Below are 19,487 nucleotides of genomic sequence, written 5' to 3'. Positions count from 1 at the left end.
AGGAGTTGCAGAGTGAAAGCCAATATGTTAGGCTCTGTTTCTGGGTGCAGGGTGGCAACCTCATTAGGGCCATGATTTTTCATATTTGGGAAAATAATATTAATTTATATTATTTGGCTTGGGTGTTATCCATATGGGACTCCCTGTATGTGCTCCATTCCTTTCCATTCTGCTCAGGTCCTAAGAGGCTGACCATCATGGATTGCATCCCACACTCCCTTGTCCACTGGCTTCTACTAGATTTTCAATGGAGACAGGAGAGTGAAGACATGGAGCCTCTTTGATGGTTTCTCCTGTGGGGTCTGAAAGTGGCCGATCTTTCCACTACCGTTCACAGCTCCTGGCAGGCATCCTTCCTCACATGTTCTAGTAACTTCTCTCTTTCCTTGTCCCTTCAGGCCTTTTTTGCCTTTATTTTGCTAGCTCTGGGGTGCTACAGAATCCCTTGTGGTTTCCTTATCACCTGCCCAATTCTATGAAAATTGTCCCTGTTAACACTGTCCCCAAATTACCCAGTGTAAGTCTGTCATCTTTCTTCTTCTAGGATCCAGCTAATTCAGTGTTTAAATCATATATAAAGCCCAAAACATGAAATTAATTAGTATTTTTGTAAAATGATCATTTGTAGATGTCAGTGTGTCACAGCATAATCAGAGAGTTTAGGACCATGTTCTGGGTTGACCCCTATGCTGATTTCTACTATGGAATAGTATTAGAACCATTGAGTCATTTCATAAGGAGGCAATGTGATAGATAATAGTAATGAGTGAAAAATCAGGGCGAGGATATAGAGAGGCAAGCTTGAATAAAAACGACAATTACTGAGATATTGTTACGGTCTAGAGTCTGGGCTCTTGAGACACTGGAGTAAATGAGACATAGTCATTGTTTTCCATTCTAATGTGGGGAACAGACATAGTAACAGATAGCAGTATACTGTGGTATAATAGCAGAGGAACATGCAGTCATTATGGGAGACCACATGGTGGGGAGGGCTCCATCCCAAGTTGAAGGGCACAGGGGGATCTCCTCCAGCAAGTAATTCCTGAGCTAAACATTTAACAGGGAATAGATTTCCCACAATAGAGCCCAGCTTGTGCAAAAGCATGAAAGCAAGAAATAGGATGGATTCTGAAGGGAATCACCTGCCTGAATAATCAGTTAGGAAAGGACAGATAAGTTTAAGGAAGGGTGTGTAGCCAGAATATAGAGGTCTTGTTTACTTATCAGGGAAATTGAGGTATATCTTACCAGCAATAAGGTGGTGGTCAAAGCAATATTGACATGGGCAGATTTTCTCATTAGATAAAACACTATGGCCTAATAAGAATAACAAAGACTAGTTAAAGGACCATCTGTGCAGTGGTCTACACAGCAGTGATGAAGACTGAACTAGGGCACAGTGAGCTGAGATGAAGAAAAGAGACATGACAAATGTTTATAAGGTAGAATTAGAAAATCATGGTATTTGATTAGATGAATGCAGGAAAAGAGGGAAGGAATCAAGGAGTCCTGGGTCTCTAACCTGAGAGACTGGCTAGAGATTTGTCTGAACAACTAAGGCAGACAATGCAGGAAGATGAGCCCTTTTCAGGGGGAAGGTAATAATTTGACTTTGGGACATGTTGAGTTGGGGATGACAGTGGGGACAGTCAAGTGGGCATGTGTATTAGTTCCTGGAGCTGCCCTAACACAGTGCCACAAACTGGGTAGTTTAAACAACAGTAATGTATCATCTTAACAGTTCTAAGAAGTCTGAAATTAAGGTGCTGGCAGGGTTGTTTCTTTCTAAGGGATGGGAGGAAGAATCTGTTCTATGTCTCTCTTTTAGCTTCTGGAAATTAAAAGCTGTTCCTTGGCTTGAAAAATGGACTTCATCCTGAGTCTTCACATTATCTTCTTTCTGTATGCATTTGTCCCTGTGTTCAAATTTCCCATGTTTGTAAGGACATCAGTCATATTGGATTATAGTCTACTCTAATAACCTCTTTATAACTTGATCATCTGCAAAGACCCTATTTTCAAATAAGGTCGTATTCACAGGTACTGAGAATTAGGACTTCAACATCTTTTGAGGGCTACAATTCAATCTGTAACAGCATGTCCAAAAAGGGACCAGATCATTAATCTGAAATTTATAGAAAAGGACTGAGCTGGAAACAAAGATATAGGAGAAAAATACAGATGTTATTAAATGTATCATTATAATGTCTGCTGTGAATATAAAAGATGATTTAAAATTGAAGCAGCTGATTGAAATTACCTTTAGGTGTATTTTTTTTAAAGTTTCACACTACACAATGAGATCACCTAAAGTTTAAGACAGACAGCAATGTTATTCTTTCTACTGCAATCAAGTTCTTAAAGGTCTCTGAAATCCAAAACACATACAAAGGTGTTTTTTCCTTGTTGATTTTATTTTTTTTCTTTTGTGAGCAGAGACATTTATATTGCTTGACAATCAAGGAAAATGGGTAAAAATTGATACAATGAATGTTTATGAGAGAGAAAAGAAGTTGAATGGGGTTATGACGTTGATTTGCCTTTTTGAATGAAGACGCATTATTGGTCTGTCCACATGATAGTTCATTTAGGGTAGCAAGTATGAAGGTCTGTATGACAGTACTTTAGGATTTCATAGGCCCATGTCATAGTATACCAAGGGTTGGTAAATCTTTTGGGTACAACAAAGGGTGTTGGGAGGTCCCCAGAGACGCTCACTGATGGGTTTATAGGCCTAGATGACAATATAGTGGGTGTTTCCTTGTGCAAAGACAGTACACTAGGGAGTAAGCCCATGTGAGAGCAATTTGTATGTTGATTTAGTCATTTGTGAGCACACTGGTTGTTGGTTCACGTGTGTGCTAGCACATCGAGGGTTGGTAGGACATTTTTTCAGCACAGTCACCGTAGAATTGTCATTTCAGGATGTTTGCTATTTACCCTCTACCCCATCTCTAGGTAACTTCGCAGATGTGAGAGCCAGTGTGTGCTGTGCTGTCTTCACAACACTTGGCATTAGCAGCAGCCTCACTGCGAGAGATTTTTTTTCAAGAGGAGGGAACTGATTTTTCTTGAATAATAGCAGTAGTGTACATTTACTAAGAGTTATAGAATGGTTAAGTAGCTTGCCCAAGGTCACAGCAAAGAGGAGAAAAGCTGGAATTAAACCTAGGGAAGTCTGATCCAAGAATCTGTGCTTCTAACCTCTACCCTACACCATCCTTAAATGGGTATTCTACTTAAGCAGGAACACCCACTAGGCATAAAAAATTATATATGTTCTTTTATTAAATCTTCACAACACTGTGGATTATAAAATATTATTTCCATTTCCTCACCGTGATGAGATTGAGGTGCCAGGAGGTTAAATGGCACCCTCAAGGTAACAGTATTTGTGTTAAAGGCAAGAACTTCACAACAGCCAAAATTCAATTGTACAAAATGAATACATTGTTATTTCTTTTGATCTGCAAATACGCTGCCGAGGTTGAACTGAGCAGTTCATCGTGTTATCCCACTGGGTCTCCACCAACATGCATTCACCATGAGCTACAAGCCTCACCTGCTGGTCTCATTAGCTCAAGGGTTACCCCAGGACTAAGTGCCTCATCAGCCAGCTGTCTTTTCTGGAACACATATTTCATCAGTCCCTATTTCACCATCACAGTGTAGAATCATAAAGGAAGGCATTCACATAGGGAGGGCTAGCCACCAAAGTCTGACTCAACCTCATGAAAAAGTTCTCTTCTCAAAGTGTATGTCTCACCTCAGAGTTGTTTTAACCAAGGGCAAGGGAGCTTTCTCCTTCTGCCCCTTCTTCTCACCTTCATCATATTCTGAACTTTGCAATTTGGGTCATTTGGCCAGAAGTGACCAGTTTGCTCTATAAAAGATCTGGCCATCTGGCCTCTCCTCTTGAGCACAAATATGACCAGAGAAGCACTGACTTAGGATGGATTCTGCTTGGTATTCTTTTCTGTGCCCTTGTCTTCAGTCTATACACTCTGATCTCAATTTTCATGACTGTGTGCAAACATTTTATTACCAGGCACACACAGTCTCTAGCACAACATCTTTCATACAGTCATTTTTAACATGAATTTTTTTATAGGTATAATCCACATGATAAGGGAGTGAACTGTTTAAAGGTAAAACTAAATTTATCTTTATTAAGATAGGAAATTTTCAGGTGATACTTAAGAAATAATGACATGCATTGTGAAAACTCTGTTTCCTCTAAGCAACATAAACCTGGGGCATGGGTTGCGGGGTGGGGGGGAGTGGAATTCACATTTATAGGTGAAAAAATTCCATTTATGTAACTTGAGCCACGACCTGTTCCTATCAAGCCTTCAGCCTCCAATAAAGCTCAAATATTTCTAGGAATCACATGAGAGGCTTATTATTACGATTTTTGTGTTACTGCAATGTCAAGGTTTTGTGTCAAGTCAATAAGAAATTTAAAACCATTTCCAATATGTTCATTTGATTCATTTTTTTCTCATTCTTTGGACATTTCATAATATATGTGAGCAGGCACAGTGGAAGATATAAATATTCCAGGAAGCTATTCTTATATCTAGGTACCTAGCAATAATTTAACTATGTAATCAACCTTGCAAAATGACCCCCTCCATAAGTTATTTTTTGCTCTTTCCCCAATACCTCAGACTTTTAGACCAGTCAAGCCTAACAAGCAGAACATTGTAATCTTCTTGCTTAACTAAATTCTCCGCAGGACTTCCTAATGACTAACCATCCATCACCAACAGCCTACTCTTGAATCAGACCACAGGCAGACCACATGACTTCAAACCCCATGCAATATGACCAGCATTCTACAGCCCACTATATAAAAGCTCTTGCCCTTAGTCAGTGGGGGAGATGGATTAGAGGTTGCCCCTCCTGTTCTGCTGGCTGATGTCATCCACAGTAAAATTCTTTTCTTCCTTGGAAATCCTCATTATCTCAGTAATTGGCTCTCTGTGTGACAAGTGACTTGGCTTAGGCAGGACGCTGTTTGGGTTCGGTAACAAATTTGGGGGCTCATCTGGGATTCATTGCTTGTGGTTCAGTGGCTTCAGAGTGGGAAAAATTCTGAAAACCTCCTTAGCAGCTACCCAGCTACATTTCTACCAGAGGTTGGTTTCAGTTTCTCCCACTAGCTCTGCTGTCACCAGCTTCAAATGCATTCCTGATTGCCTCGGGAGAATGGATCCCTGGATTTTGGAATCTACATCCAGACAGGTGAGAGCTATTTAAGGGTATCACACAGTAGGGGATACCCCTCTCAGTGTGGGCAATTCCAAAGGAATTAACATTTGTTTGGTGTTTAATAAGCCCCCAACCATTTATGAGTGGGAGCTGACTGGTTTTGATATGGCACTCCCTAGGCTTATTAGCTGAAACTGCAGTTCACTTGTTTGAAACATCTTGACTTTATTAATTGTTACTTTTTAAATAGACTTAGGGTATACAAGTTGAATTCTATGTATAATATATATTGTATATTGGTGAAATCTGGGCTTTTGGTATACCCATCGCCCAAGTAGTGTACATTGTACCCCAAAAGTTATTTTTCCTCTCTCACTCCCTTCCATCATTTCCTCTTTTGTGTCTCCAATGGCCATTGTACCACTCTGTGTGCCCTTGTGTAGCCATAGTTTAGCTCCCACTTATAAATGAGAACATGCAGCATTCATTTTCCTATTCCTGAGTTACTTCACTTAGGATAATGGCCTCTAGTTCCATCCAAGTTGTTGCAAAAGACATTATTTCATTCTTTCTTATTGCCAAATAGTACTCTTATTGCTGATTGGTACTCCATGATGTGTGTGTGTGTGTGTGTGTGTGTGTGTGTGTGTGTGTGTGTGTGTGTGTGTATAATCACATGTTCTTTATCCAATCATCAGTTGATGGGCACTCAGGTTGTGTTGTTTGCAATTGTGAATTGTGCTCCAGTAAAAATACAAGTGCAGGTATCTTTTTCATATAATGATTTCTTTTCCTCTAGATAGACAGCCAGTAGTGGGATTGTAGGATTAACTGGTAGATCTATTTTTAGCTCTTTGGGGAATCTCCATACTGATCTCCATAGAGAGTGTACTAATTTAAATTCTCACCAACACTGTACAAGCATTCCCTTTTTACTGCATTCATGACAACATCTATTGTTTTTTGACTTTTTAATAATGGTCATTCTAATTGGACTAAGATGGTATCTCATTGTGCTTTTAATTTGCATTTCTCTGATTAGTGATGTTGACCATTTTTTCCATGTTTGTTAGACATTTGTATATCTTCTTTTGAAAAATGGCTGTTCATTTCATTTGCCTACTTTTTAATGGGTTTTTTTCTTGCTAAGTTGTTTGAGTTCTTGGTAGATTCTGGATATTTGTTAGATACATAATTTGCTAATATTTTCTCCCATTCTGTAAGTTGTCCATTTACTCTTTTGATTATTTCTTTTGCTGTGCAGAAGATTTTTAGTTTAGTTCTCATTTGTCTATTTTTATTTTTGTTGCATTCGCTTTTGGGGTCTTACTTATAAATTCTTTGCCTAGACAAATATCCAAAAGAATTTTTCCTAGGTTTTCTTATAGGATTTCATGGTTTCATATCTTACATTTAAGTCTTTAATCCATCTTCAGTAAATTTTTGTGTATGGTGAGAGACAGGAATCCAGTTTCATTCTTCTGCATATGGCTATCCAATTATCCTAGCACCATTTATTGAATAACATGTCCTTTCCCAGTGTATAGTTTTGTCTGCTTTGTCAAAGATCAGTTAGTTGTAGATATATGGTTTTATTTCTGGGTTCTTTGTTCTGTTCCATTGATCTGTGTGTCTATATTTATGTCCGTACCAGGTTGTTTTGGTTACTATAATCTTGTAGTATAATTTGAAGTCAGGTAAGGTGATGCCTCCAGTTTTGTTCTTTTTGCTTAGAATTGGTTGGTCTATTTGTGCTCCTTTTTGGTTCTATGTGAATTTTGGAATTGTTTTTCTTATTCTGTGAAAAAGGACTTTGATATTTTGATGGAAATTGCACTGAATCTGTAGATTGCTCTGGGAAGTATGGTCATTTTAATAATAGAGATTCTTCTGATCCATGAGCATGGGATATTTTTCTATTTGTTTGTGTCATCTATGATTTCTTTCATCAGTGATTTATGGATCTTGTAGAGAGCTTTCACCTCCTTGGTTAAATATATTCCTACATTTGCTTTTTTGCAGCTATTATAAATGAGATTGCATTCTTGACTGAAAAATAAAAATGTCTTTAAAATTGTCATTTTTGCCTGGCTTTATTGGTCATTTTTATGTCTGCCTCTGGTAGATGTTTTAAGGCATCAGGGTTTGACACAAAGTTTATAAAAGTATAAACTCAGCCAAATCAAAATGATCTGTGTTTGTGTGAATTTTTTAAATAAGCAAGACTAATTTAATATTATTGGTTTAATGAAAACAGCTAAATCTTCTGAGTTATCAGCAAAAATACTCATGTGTTTAAGGTTCTTACTTAGGTAAATATCTCATTTTATTCAGGCTATAAAAATGGATAACAGGAAAATAACTTGAAATGATAACTAGCTTTTTCTAGTATCTGAACTTTCATAAGCAATTGAAATAAACAGTTACCAAAATAAATTAGGTACTGTAAATAAGATAAATGCTTATAAGTAAAATTTTCCTAAAAATTATAAAATAGTTCAGAGTCACATATTTCCCTGTTCAAGGTATTAGTTTTCTAGTTTCTTGTTTCCTTTTTAATGTTCACTCATCACGTTGGGCACACTCTTCTGTCTGATTAACTCAGGTGCAGAAAATTTTTCTTTGTCTTTTAATAACTGACCTAAGAAATAAAGATTTTACCTTTTATTGAATAACTCCTATGTTTTCCTTATTAGGTTTTTGATTATCTGGGAAAACTGAGCTTTAAAAATTTTAAGGTTTTTACATCCACGTAACCTTCTGTATTGCCTTTAATTCTTTTGATTATCACTCTTGGCTAAATAAATTGCTATTATTTTACAATGACCTGTGACTGTTTTGATCAAATGTTTTGAGCCTTTTAACATCTTTGCCTAAATTAAGTCTCTGTCTTAGCTCTCCCCTCTAAGGGCAGCCCTAAGAAACCCATGGTTATGGTCTTCCCCTTCCATACCTGCCAGGGCACCCAATTTAGTTCCTCCATTCCCAGCAGGGCTATTTCTTTTGAGGGAGGTCCCCGTTGAGGGATTAAAAGAAAATGGACAACCTGCCAGACTAATGTGGGTTTATAGCCCATTCACCACTTCTCATTCACCTAATTAGAAACAAAATAACCCTACCTACAGGAATGACCCAAGACAGATAACATATCTCTGAGTCTATTTTTACCACAAATCATCCCACCTGGGTGGATGTGCAAAGCTGAAGAATGTTGTATTGTTTTGGAAAAATCCCAAGAGGAGGCTGATTGGCTACACACAGAAGACCTGAATAAGCAGATAAGGACTAGAACTAATCTGTCAGTCCCTACTCATGACCCCAACAGGAATCCAAATGACAGAGTTAAAGGTAAGATCCAACACTTTCGGGGCTACATTTTAGTCAGGCTCAGGAAAGAAGTCCCTAAGATCAAAAGCCTAAACAAATTCAGGAAATAAGACAGGAAGCAGATGAGAATCCATCAGCCTTTATAGAAAGAATTTTAGAAGCATATCAAAAGTATACAGATGTAGACTTGGAGACCCTGAAAACTCAAAACTGATCAACATGAACTTTATTGGTCAAAGCATGCCTAATATCCACCAAAGTACAAACATTGGAAGGTGCCATAACCTTGCCAACATCTCACCTGGTTGAAGTAGCCTATAAGGTTTTTATAAATCATGAACAGTCTAAAGAATACCAAATGAAAAACATTGCAAGAAATAGTAGGCTAAATTTTTGGCAGCAACCTTGACTAGAACTTCTAAGGGGCCCAATGAAAAAGACTCGCAGCCCCAAGGAGAGGGAAAAAAAATTGGCCAAAGGCCACCAGCTCCCCAGGGAAAAAAAAATCAGTGTGCTTGTTGTAAACCAGAAGGTCATTGGAAGAAGGACTGCCCCAAGCTGAAGCAGAAGGGTAGGGAGCTTGCCCTGCAATTGCCTGGGCTGGATGGAGAAGGTGGAGACTGACAGAGTCCAAAGCCTCTAGGAATTACAGCCCATAACTGATGTCTCCCACCAGGAGTCCAGGGTAACAATTAAGGTGGGTGATAGATTGTTTGATTTTTTTTTTAATTGATGCAAAGTATTCAGTTCTAAATCTCAAGTTGGCTCACTAAAGACTCAATGTGGGTAATTGGGGTGTCTAGAGAAGCCTCTCGAATATATTTTTCCCCAGCCATTAAAATTGTGCTACTGGAAATTCTTCCTTCATACACAGCTTCCTTTACATGTGAGTGTTCTCTCTCATTGTTGGGTTAAGGTCTTCTAAGTTGCAGGAAGAGTTCCTCCAGAATATGACTGTGTTTTGCAAGTAGCAAGCTCTGCCCACCAAAGTTCTCAATCAAATCAACCTTGAGGTACAGGCTACCAGAAGACTTGGAAGGGCCCATGTGAGCCCCAGCCATATCAAAGTAAAACCAGGAATTTCTTCCCCTGAGTCAGGCAGTATCCATTAAATCTCCAAGCTAAGGAACTTCAACCCCTAGCTGTAGCGTTTTTGGAATATAGACTTCTTTGACCTTGTTGTGCCGATTCAAAAACCTGGGACCCAGAAATACTGATTTGTTCAAGATCTAAGGGCCACACTCTAGGGGTGTCACAGATCTACTTTCTACCAAAATTCTATTTTCTGCTTACTGGAGGGAATGATGGGAAGATAATATGGGATGTGAGCAGTGATGTTGAGAAAAAAACAGAAGAGTCCTATAAAATTTATCCATAGAAAGAAAACTAAAAGAGGAGCTTATACCAAGAGGGCTAGAAATAAGAATGCTCCAGTAAAAGATGAGGAGGAACATGACAAAATTTTACCAAAGCTAAATACTGAACGTGGAAAAAAGTGAACTGGCTCTTGTGTACAAAAGTAAAGTAATTAGGCCTTAGTATAAACTTCTAGTTGCATCTGACTCTCCTGGAAGGGATGCTTTTTGGCTGGTTTTGGCTGCAGATAGTGGTATCAGAGCAACTCTTCCTTCTGCTGGCCTCTGTAGTTACTGGAATGCCATCTCAGATACTTTGGACACTGTTACTAAGAAGTAATAAGGTTTTAATAAAATATAACCAGACTTTTGAAATTCAGGTCATGGGTATGACATTAAAGACTCTTTCTAAAATCTGCAAAGAGACCAACTTAATCTGGGATAAAGTACTGTCCATTGCCCTGTTGGGAATTTAGGTGTCCCCCAGAAGTAAGTTGACACTTAGCGCCTTTGAAATTTTATATAGAAGACTATTCCTGCAGGCCTCTAACCAGGTATTGTCTAAGGATTTTCTGCCCCTGGAAATGGAGGCTTTTTTATATCTATACAGATAGGTACATGCTAACTAGTACCTCTAAGTCTGCCTCCAGCAGGCTCCAGTTCCCTCCATTCACTGAAGCCAGGAGACTGAGTGCTGCTTAAACTTGGAGGAACCAACATCTTGAAGATCAGCTGAAGCCACAATGTGTGTTGGTCCCTTTGAGATGCTCCTGATCACCCATGCATCAGTCAAGCTAGCAGGAGTGGATTCACTATACTTGGGTAAAACTTGTCCTCTTTGAACCTGAATAAAGAACTAAGCCATCCTGGTCTTATGAGCTGTTAAGTGATCTTAAGTTGTTTCAAAATAAGCCTACTATCAAATCAATAAGATGTGGGAGCCCATGACTACTTTCAGTTACAGGCCCAATACTTTCATTCATCCTTATACCCCAGCTATATCCTACTTTATCAGGAAGCAGCCAGATAGAATGATGCCTTGATTCCCCAAAAGACTGAGGAATGAACAAATAGAAAGGGGTATTTTAATCAGCTTTTCAAAATCACCCCCTCCATAAGTTATTTTTGATCTCTCCCCAACACCTCGGACTTTCAGACCAGTCAAGCCTAACAAACAGAACATTGTAATCTCTTTGCTTAACTAACTTCTTCACAAGACTTCCTAATGACTCACCATCCATCACCAACAGCTGACCCTCGAATCAGACCACCTGCAGATCTCATGACTTCAAACCCCACAAAGCCTGACCTACATTTCACAACCCACCATAAAACCCTTGCCTTAGTTGGTCAGGGAGACAGATTTGAGGCTGTCCTTCCCATTCTCCTGGCTGATGTAATCTTTAATAAAATTCCTTTCTTGTCAATCCTTCCTTGGCTCTCTGTGAGGTAACTGGACCTAGGCCAGACCTCCTCTGGGTTCAGTAACAACTATACCCATTATGAATGCAAACCACATAAATATTAATATATCCCAATTTTTAACCCTAACTAAATATAGCCCCACCGTAGCTTTCCCTTCACCATATCAAAAAATGCCCTTGGCCACTCGATCACTGAACACTGTAGTGTACAACAGAATGGAGGTAGTGGCCTTAAACAACTGTGGTTAAAATAGCTTACTTCTACAAATTTTCAAAAACAAAAGACATATGAACATATTGCTACTGCCCTCCTTCCCCCCAGGACCTGGGAAATGGCCCATGCAAATGAAAGGTCCTTCATCTTGTCACTGAGAGTACTAAATGGATATGCTTGAGGAATAGCAGTCCCTGATGTTCTGGGGCTGGGCCATGCTTCTTTGAGCCTGAGTGTAGGCATGTAATGAACATCTGGTGAACTAAGTTGAAGTAATGATGTCTTCCAAATGTCTCGCTACAATTCACTGCATGCATTTCCAAGCATAACTGCCTTCTCTAAAATGTTTTAGAGAGGTTTTGGTAAAGCGATTCCTTTAGTTTTTACCTGTCAGATGCTCTTTCTTCATGATATCCTAGGGTCTGAACCATACATTCACTTTTACTCTTCCATTAATTGCTTCTCTTCTGCATTTACTGAACCATTGTTAATGATTCACTAATACTGAAATTGTGTGCCTGCCTCCATCATCCCTTTTGTTAAGTTTTTTTTGTTTACATTTCCAGAGTGTCTTTAGTCACTAATGAAGAGGTTCCTGGTGAGTTCTACCACATTTGACTTCTCCATACATCAGACATATACATATTTCACTGAATATTAGCAATGAAAACAGATTACATTCAGTGGGAGATAATCCTCACCTAACTATGTGCATGTACATGTTCAGAAGTTCAGGGAGAAATCAATTTAGAGATTCTTTCTCATCAAAAATAAGAAATATTCAAATGCATTCAGTAATCATAGCAAACACTCTCATTACTCCACCCATTATCTCCTCAGTTCCCTTTGCCATTTTGCTGCATTTCAGTTCCTGATGAGCTTTCAATCCCAACACCTGGAACCTATTTCTCTTTATTAGAGGGCTGCCCTCAGGCTTCAGAAGTCTGTTTTGCCTGCCAGCCTGGATGTGCCTGGGAGCAACATCCTAGTCAACAACTGATTGCTATCAAGATACAAGTGCTCCATCTCCCTTGCCTCTGCTAGGTAAAAATGAGGCAAAGCCCACACTGTCTCCCAAATTCCCTAAAAATTGAGCTAGACCTTACTTTATATTCTTTCCAGATCCTACTTATCCCTCCTTTGCCAGTTTTTCCTAGGAATATATCCTAATAATTTTTATAGGAATATTCATGTCAGGGTTTACTTCTTGATAATCTGATCTAAGTCAGTTGTTCCCACAAAAAAACCTTAGTTGCAGATTCTCAGGATAACTTCCAGAGTTAGATCAGTCACAAGCTAAATGGCCCAAGAACTTCCTGGATGTTAGTAAGAGCAATGGTGATAACTGTCCTGCTGTAGCATTACAATTGCCAAGGCTCTCTCCTGTGGTACATTCAAATGGGAGATGGGATGCAGGTGAAAGAAAACGCACTGGCTTAGTCAATACCTCTAGCATTTGAGACAGATGGGGAAATGGCCATTATAACAAGTTGGCTATTTGTTGGTCATTACCATAGATGTACTCAAGATGGCCAATTACATAAATGTATGAAATCCAGGAAACCTGCCTGGCAGCACTTAAAGATATCCTGATCTCCAGTAGCCAGAGTAAGACCTGTTCTGAAGATCAGAGTCAGGATTTGTTTGTCAGAGTAGAAGAAACACAAAGAAGGCTGGAATCAGGCCTGGCGAGGTGGCTCATGCCTATAATCCTAGCACTCTGGGAGGCCGAGGTGGGCGGATTGCTCGAGGTCAGGAGTTCAAAACAAAGAAGGCTGGAATCAGAACCACAACAAATCTCTTATGCTAAAGTCAAGTCCTGGGAAAACCTAAAACTTATCCTCCAGAAATGGCCCAAAACATTATGCTGACGGGTAGCAGCCTCCCTTTGCCTGAAGATCATGCAGAAACCACACCTGATACAGCTGCCTTGCAAGACAATATTTGCTTAGTCAAGTTCTATCCTCACTTTCTTGAATACCTGACAAAAAATAAACCTAAATACTAGGCAAATAACTAGGTCAGATTTTAGTATGGCCCAACTGATGTAGTGCTGCCTCTGCTAAGGAGAGAAAGGATTATTTACCAATAAAATGGAAGGGACAAGGAGAGGATGCTTAGAATATGGGACCAGGGTGTTGGGAACAGAATGAATGTAAGGCTGGATAAAGGAAATTTTGTCAAGATGGGGATACACTGCTGTTACTCCATATTAAATGTAATTTAAGCTTAAACAAGAATTCCCAAAATAGTCCACTCCTGGCAAATTAGTAATTTAGAAGCAATACCACAGCCTAGGTGGAATGGCAGAGAGTAAATGCCATTTGTAAAGACTTAGAAGATGCTAGAGTGATGATCTTTATCATATTCACATTCAACTCATCAATGTGGCTCCAGCATAAATGGACTGTAGTAGGTGGTGGAGGGCCACCATAGACAGGATCCAATGGTAGCTTAATTGCATATACCGTGTAAGATGAAACAGATCAATGCAGGCTTTGTTACTTGGTATGCAGGTACTGATTTGGTAAGCGTGTTCTTTGGAACACTATCAGAAAGGAGGACTAGAATATTAATAGTTCTCATTAACTTGAGATAAACGACAGTACCCCTTTCACAGTCTCGCCAAGGACTATATTAACTCTCCAACCCATTTTACAACATAATCTGAGGGGACCTTGATTACCTTCAACATCACATTATTACACTATACACATGAAATTTTGTCAACTGGAACTGAATAGTAAGAAGGGACAAGGATTCTGCATGCCCTGTAAAGATATTCACACTCCCCAGGAAGGGAGACAAAGCCTCCAAAGTGTCAGGGACTTGCCATATAAGTGAAGTTACAGGGATCCAGTGGTCTGGAATATGCCAGAATATCATCTACAAGGTAAAGGCAAGTTATTGCATCTTGAAACTCCTGCCACTAAGACAGAATCCCAATGCATGGTAGAAAAAGGCATAAAACTCAGAGGCAATATATACTACACCTAGGAATACTATACTGTTCTATGTATCAGGTGACTCAGGAAGGAAGCCAGGTTTGAGTGGGGCCCAGAAAAATAAAAAGCTGCAACAGAACTAGCTGTGGAACAAGTGGCCTTGCTGCTTGGACCATACTGTCCCCTAGATCCTATGGGGCTATGTAGTGGCTCTATCAAGTCCCAATAGGAGAGTCATAGCTGAAATCCCTAGGTTTCTGGAATAAGGTCATGACATCTGAAGCACAGTATTATATTCTATCTAAAAATAAGATCTTCATCCAATACCGGGTCCCGGCAAAATGGAATATCTGACCTTGGGAGACCAAATTACTCTGCAACCAGAGTTAGACATTTTCATGAAGTCATAAGTTCAAGCAGGCATGGAAGAAATCCATTGTACAATGGAAGTAGTTTATCTGGGATCTGGCTTAAGCAGACTCAGAAGGCACAAAAAAGCTTCATGTACAGATGGCCCAGACCTCTATGCCACCTACCATTGTCACATCAATGCTTCTCCATGCCAGGGGTGACTTATGACCTACTAAGGAAGAAGGAAAATACTCAGGTTTGATTCACAAATATGGTGGCTCAATATATTGGTGCAAGCCAAAAGTGGATAGCTGCTGCACGGCAGCTATACTCGGAGAGTGGCCCTGAAAGAGTAAGGGGAATTGTTCCCAATGAGCACTCTTCCCAAACCAGCAGAAGTGCTGGCCAAGAGTAGAGGGGACCTAAAATGGGTAGAAGAAGAGAGATCATTAGTATCATTAAAGTCCTTGGGTTCAACTGCAGCAGTGGAGACATAAATGTTTCTCTAGCCCTCTTCTTTTCTTCCTAAAGGAGTACTGGAATGAACTTGCTGAGAGGAGAGAATGGAACTGAGCAGTATAATGGGTAATAGATACTGTCAGTGCTCTGTTCATGTCTCTGGGGTCCTTCATTTCTTGGTGTACAAAAGCTCCCCTTGTGCTTTCACTGCCGACAGCCAGCATGCTCAGAACTTAGTCCAAGGGCTGCTCCTGAGCTGCTGGAAAACGCTTTATCTGTACTCGCCAGAAATTAGGACCTACCTAAAGTAGCCATAGCCACCCATTGATGGGTGCTGCATATAAATATTCCAACTCCTCTAACTGTGGTTAGGACAACTCTGAGGTGTGGCCAGCACTGTTCCCACTGCTCCTTTGTAAGATTAGTCCAAAATGATCTTCTTCCAGACTTGGTTTGTTACCATACCCTTGCTTCACCTCTTCTGCCTACTTCTCAACTTCCTATTTTTGTTGTTTGTTTATTTTCCTGAAAACATTATTATACAACTTTTACACAAATCTTCATCTGAGGGCCTGCTCCTGAAGAAGGTAATAGTATTAGTGTTATTTTGATATTATTTTGGTTATACTATTAGTGTTATTTTGATATTAATATAGATATATTATAATAAAGCAAAAAAGTATATTTATTAGGAACAAAGATGTTCAACATAAGAGTAATATGTAAGAATATAAGTCAAAGGAATTTTGAAAATCACTCTAATCTTAAAATTTGAATTGGAAATTTAAGAAAAATTTATAATTAAAAAAATTCTTTTTTTCAAGTTCTTCCACTGAAAAGGTCTAGAAGCAATGAGACCCAGAAGTAATGACCACATCACAACATGGTCTCTAAACATTATCTTCTACTAAAAAGAACCAGCATTTTTTAAGAGTCCTGGTCTGAGAATAGGAAATATATAAAGGGGGCTAGAAAAAGATTTTTTTGTGTTAGAAAACAAGGAAGCTGTCCAAGACCACAAGAGTCGTGTTATAATGACATGAAAACCAATTTGAAGGAACTCCCACTGGCCAAAGAAGGGACAATTTGAGCATCAAAGAAAGTAAGAACTGTGACAGAATGAAAAACATCAAATAAAATCCATGAGATCATAATTGTAGTTGGGCATCTTTGCTAAGGCACTAAGTCATTATTCTGAAATTTTATCAAGTATTTATCATGATTTTCCTGTTAAACTTGTAGTTCCAGATTCGCAAATATTTGATAAGGTAAATTTACTTTTTTTTGTAAAAAATTCTAGTTCATAAATGAGGAAGACATGATAGAATTAGAAAATCACCATTTTGCAACTTCTAATCAAATAATGGATATAGGCAACATTTACTAACAATAGGTAAAAGCCACTGGTGAAAAGTTGATGACAACTTTATTAATAAATAAGTCAAGCTGAGAATATCTGAACCCACTAGTTATTCTACCATCACTAAAAGTGAGACAGTCTGCTATTATTTCATATATGCCTCCTGACAAGATGCAATACGAAGTATACAGTACCCCTTTGAAGTGTTCTTGCACTGAATCTAACCAAACCTCTTTCATCTTTATTCACCAAACCCTATTCATCCTTAAACCCTAACAGTTTACGGATGAATAAAAATATATCAAATGACACTAAAAGGCAGCAATCAGTCAAATCAATCATGACCCATTTTCAGGGTCACTCTGCAAATAACCACATTTTGTTATTGTTATTTTTAGGTAACAGTAAGTATAAAATGGGAGAGGAGATTGTTATAAAATAAGAGACTCAAGAGCCCTAACAATTAGGTGCTGTTATGTGGATTCTATTTGGATCATCACTTAAATCAAGCACTTATAAAGGAAACAACTTTGAAGCAATTGAGAAAATTGCCATAATGGTTGGATATTACATGATATTAAGGGATTATTATGTATTTACTAGATGTGTCAATGGTATGTTAGTTACACTGTTTAAAGTCCTAATGAATTAAATATCCATGCTGAACTTTGTATAGAAGAAATAACATAATGTCTGAGATTTGCTTTAAAATGCTACAGAAAACAGCCATTGGATATGAAAACAAATATTGATAATTGTTGAAGCTGGTTAATAAGCACATGGTTATTTTAGACTGTTCTATTTTTTTTTTGTATGTTTGAAATTTTCCATAATAAAATGCTAAATTAAAAAACTTAGTAAAACCCAGAATCCAGAAGAAGTAATTTCAAAGAACCTCACAGAAAGCTCTGGGAACAGCAAACAGAAAGATGGTTCCTTTTAGGTAATCAGTACCTAGAACCTGTGACATTGAGGCCAGATGGAGGTGAACTTTGAACAACTGCTGACCCAGGGCTCTCAATCAGAAAGTGCCAGAAATAGAATCAAACAGAACAGACAATTCAGACATTCTATAACACAAGAAGAAAAAAATCCAAATTACAAGACATCAAAGTCTCTTGAGCAAAGGGGTTAAAGATTTACATTTCTTTACAGAAAAAATAACTGGTCTATTTATAGAGCATCTGCTATGTGCCAAACATTTAACAGGCACTTTAAAAGCATAATGAAAAATAAAAATGCTTACTAAGTATATGATACATTATCTATAGTGCAAAATCACTTTACATCTCTCCCCAAGCACTAAAAAGAAAAAAAAAAACAAAAACAAAATCAATGATTCCAGGGCTTAAGATGTTTCTGATTTTTCACCTTCAAAGAGTTCCAAGTTAAAAGTGCTCCCAAGTATTGCTATAGCCAGGTAGCTGAACCAGAGCTTACAGAGTCATAGCAGGAAAAGTCATGAGGATGTCACACCTTTCAGAGGACACATCTCAGTGAAGTGTACCTCTTTCTGAGTATGCTGAATGTCAAACAGATGAGTGTGGGGGACGGAGGCAGAGCAGAGACAGGGAGAAGGGAGGAGGGAATTAAAGGAAGGAGGGAAAGAAAGAGGAAGGAAAAGAGAAGGACAAAAGAAAAGAAGGGAGGGAAGGAAGGAATGCAGGAAGAAAGTTTAACAGAGCATTTAGGGGACATTTAGAAAGTCACAGCATTCCTGTGAGAACAGCATTGTATACCCAGAGCCATCCTCAATAGAGAAATCTTGGGGGTACTACAGCAGGCAAGTTCTACCTCCTGGGCAGGATATTTGTTCATATGCTGTGAAATTACTGGCAAACTCCCAGGAGGTTTTAAGTCCATTGGGTCATTCTGGGACTCATACAACTCCCCTGAAGATTCAAGAAAAGGATAAAGTTAAAAAATAAGCTTTTAACTTTGACATAATGATGTCAAAGGACTTGTCAAAGGCTTTATGGGGCTAAAATTGGCAAATGTAGAAATTCAGTACTGCGTAAAGCTGAGAAAAAAGTCCACACAGGGGAAGAAGGAATCGCTTTTCTGTTCCAAAATCAGGTTAGTCTTACTTTCATAAGCTGTTCATTAAATGATTAAACAATTATTTAATTACCCGGAGGGCAATAAGGCTTCTCTGGCGAAGACTTATTGAAGGTATTTACCAATATGGGAAAATCTGGGGGGAAAATATGCATATGCTTATGTCTATCTTCGGAGGCTTTTCACAAGGGAAAGAAAAAAACATATTTTAGGAATGAGTGTGAGGTAGACAGCTGTGCACAAGGACACAAGGAAAGAGAAGTATGTGTTGTGTGGCGTGTAGTGCTTGTGCCGCTGTAAGAGGTGTGGTGTGTCTGTGACGTGGGTGGTGCACCGTGTGTTTATGGTATGAATGTGTCTGTGGCTTGTGTGTGTGTGATTATGTGTGTATGGTGTGTGTAGTTTGCACGTGCATTGTGTACATGGTATTGCAATGTGTTTGTATGTCTTGTTTATATATATGTATGGAGTATGTGAGTAGGGAGCCTGAGGGGGGTTGCACTGTGTGTTTATACTGTATGTATGTGTGGGGTATGTTTGTATGGGTGATGTGTGTGTGTGTGTGTGGTATGCATGTGTTAAGTTTTTAATGTGTGTGTTTATGTGTGTATTGAATAAATAGCAACTCCAGAAGAGGCTCCAATGTGCAACAACAGTGGTTGACAAATTGCTCATTCAAAAATACTTTGCAAATCCAATCTTAGGGTGTAGGTATCTTTGGGGCACCTGGTGTCATATATACTGATGTGGTCAAATCTTGAGGTCTAGACTGATCAA

General features: G+C 38.8%; 1 protein-coding gene across 5 annotated transcripts in view; it reads left to right on the top strand.

Moving 5' to 3' along the window:
• Positions 1-3: 3 nt before the first annotated feature.
• SLC17A1 (solute carrier family 17 member 1) overlaps positions 4-19,487 on the top strand; it is a 69,447-nt gene continuing 49,963 nt past the window's right edge. For 2 of the 5 annotated variants that reach the window (XM_076010509.1, XM_076010508.1), the window contains exon 1: positions 4-5,250. The gene's annotated coding sequence lies outside the window, so the exon portion shown is untranslated. Of the gene's footprint in view, positions 5,251-18,244; positions 18,729-19,487 lie in introns of those variants that run through there. The other 3 variants (XM_012741360.3, XM_076010507.1, XM_076010510.1) reach the window with 2 other exon arrangements.

The sequence above is a fragment of the Microcebus murinus genome, chromosome 15 (genome assembly GCF_040939455.1).
Source record: "Microcebus murinus isolate Inina chromosome 15, M.murinus_Inina_mat1.0, whole genome shotgun sequence".
NCBI lineage: Eukaryota > Metazoa > Chordata > Mammalia > Primates > Cheirogaleidae > Microcebus > Microcebus murinus.
This window is presented reverse-complemented; position numbering and strand designations above follow the sequence as displayed.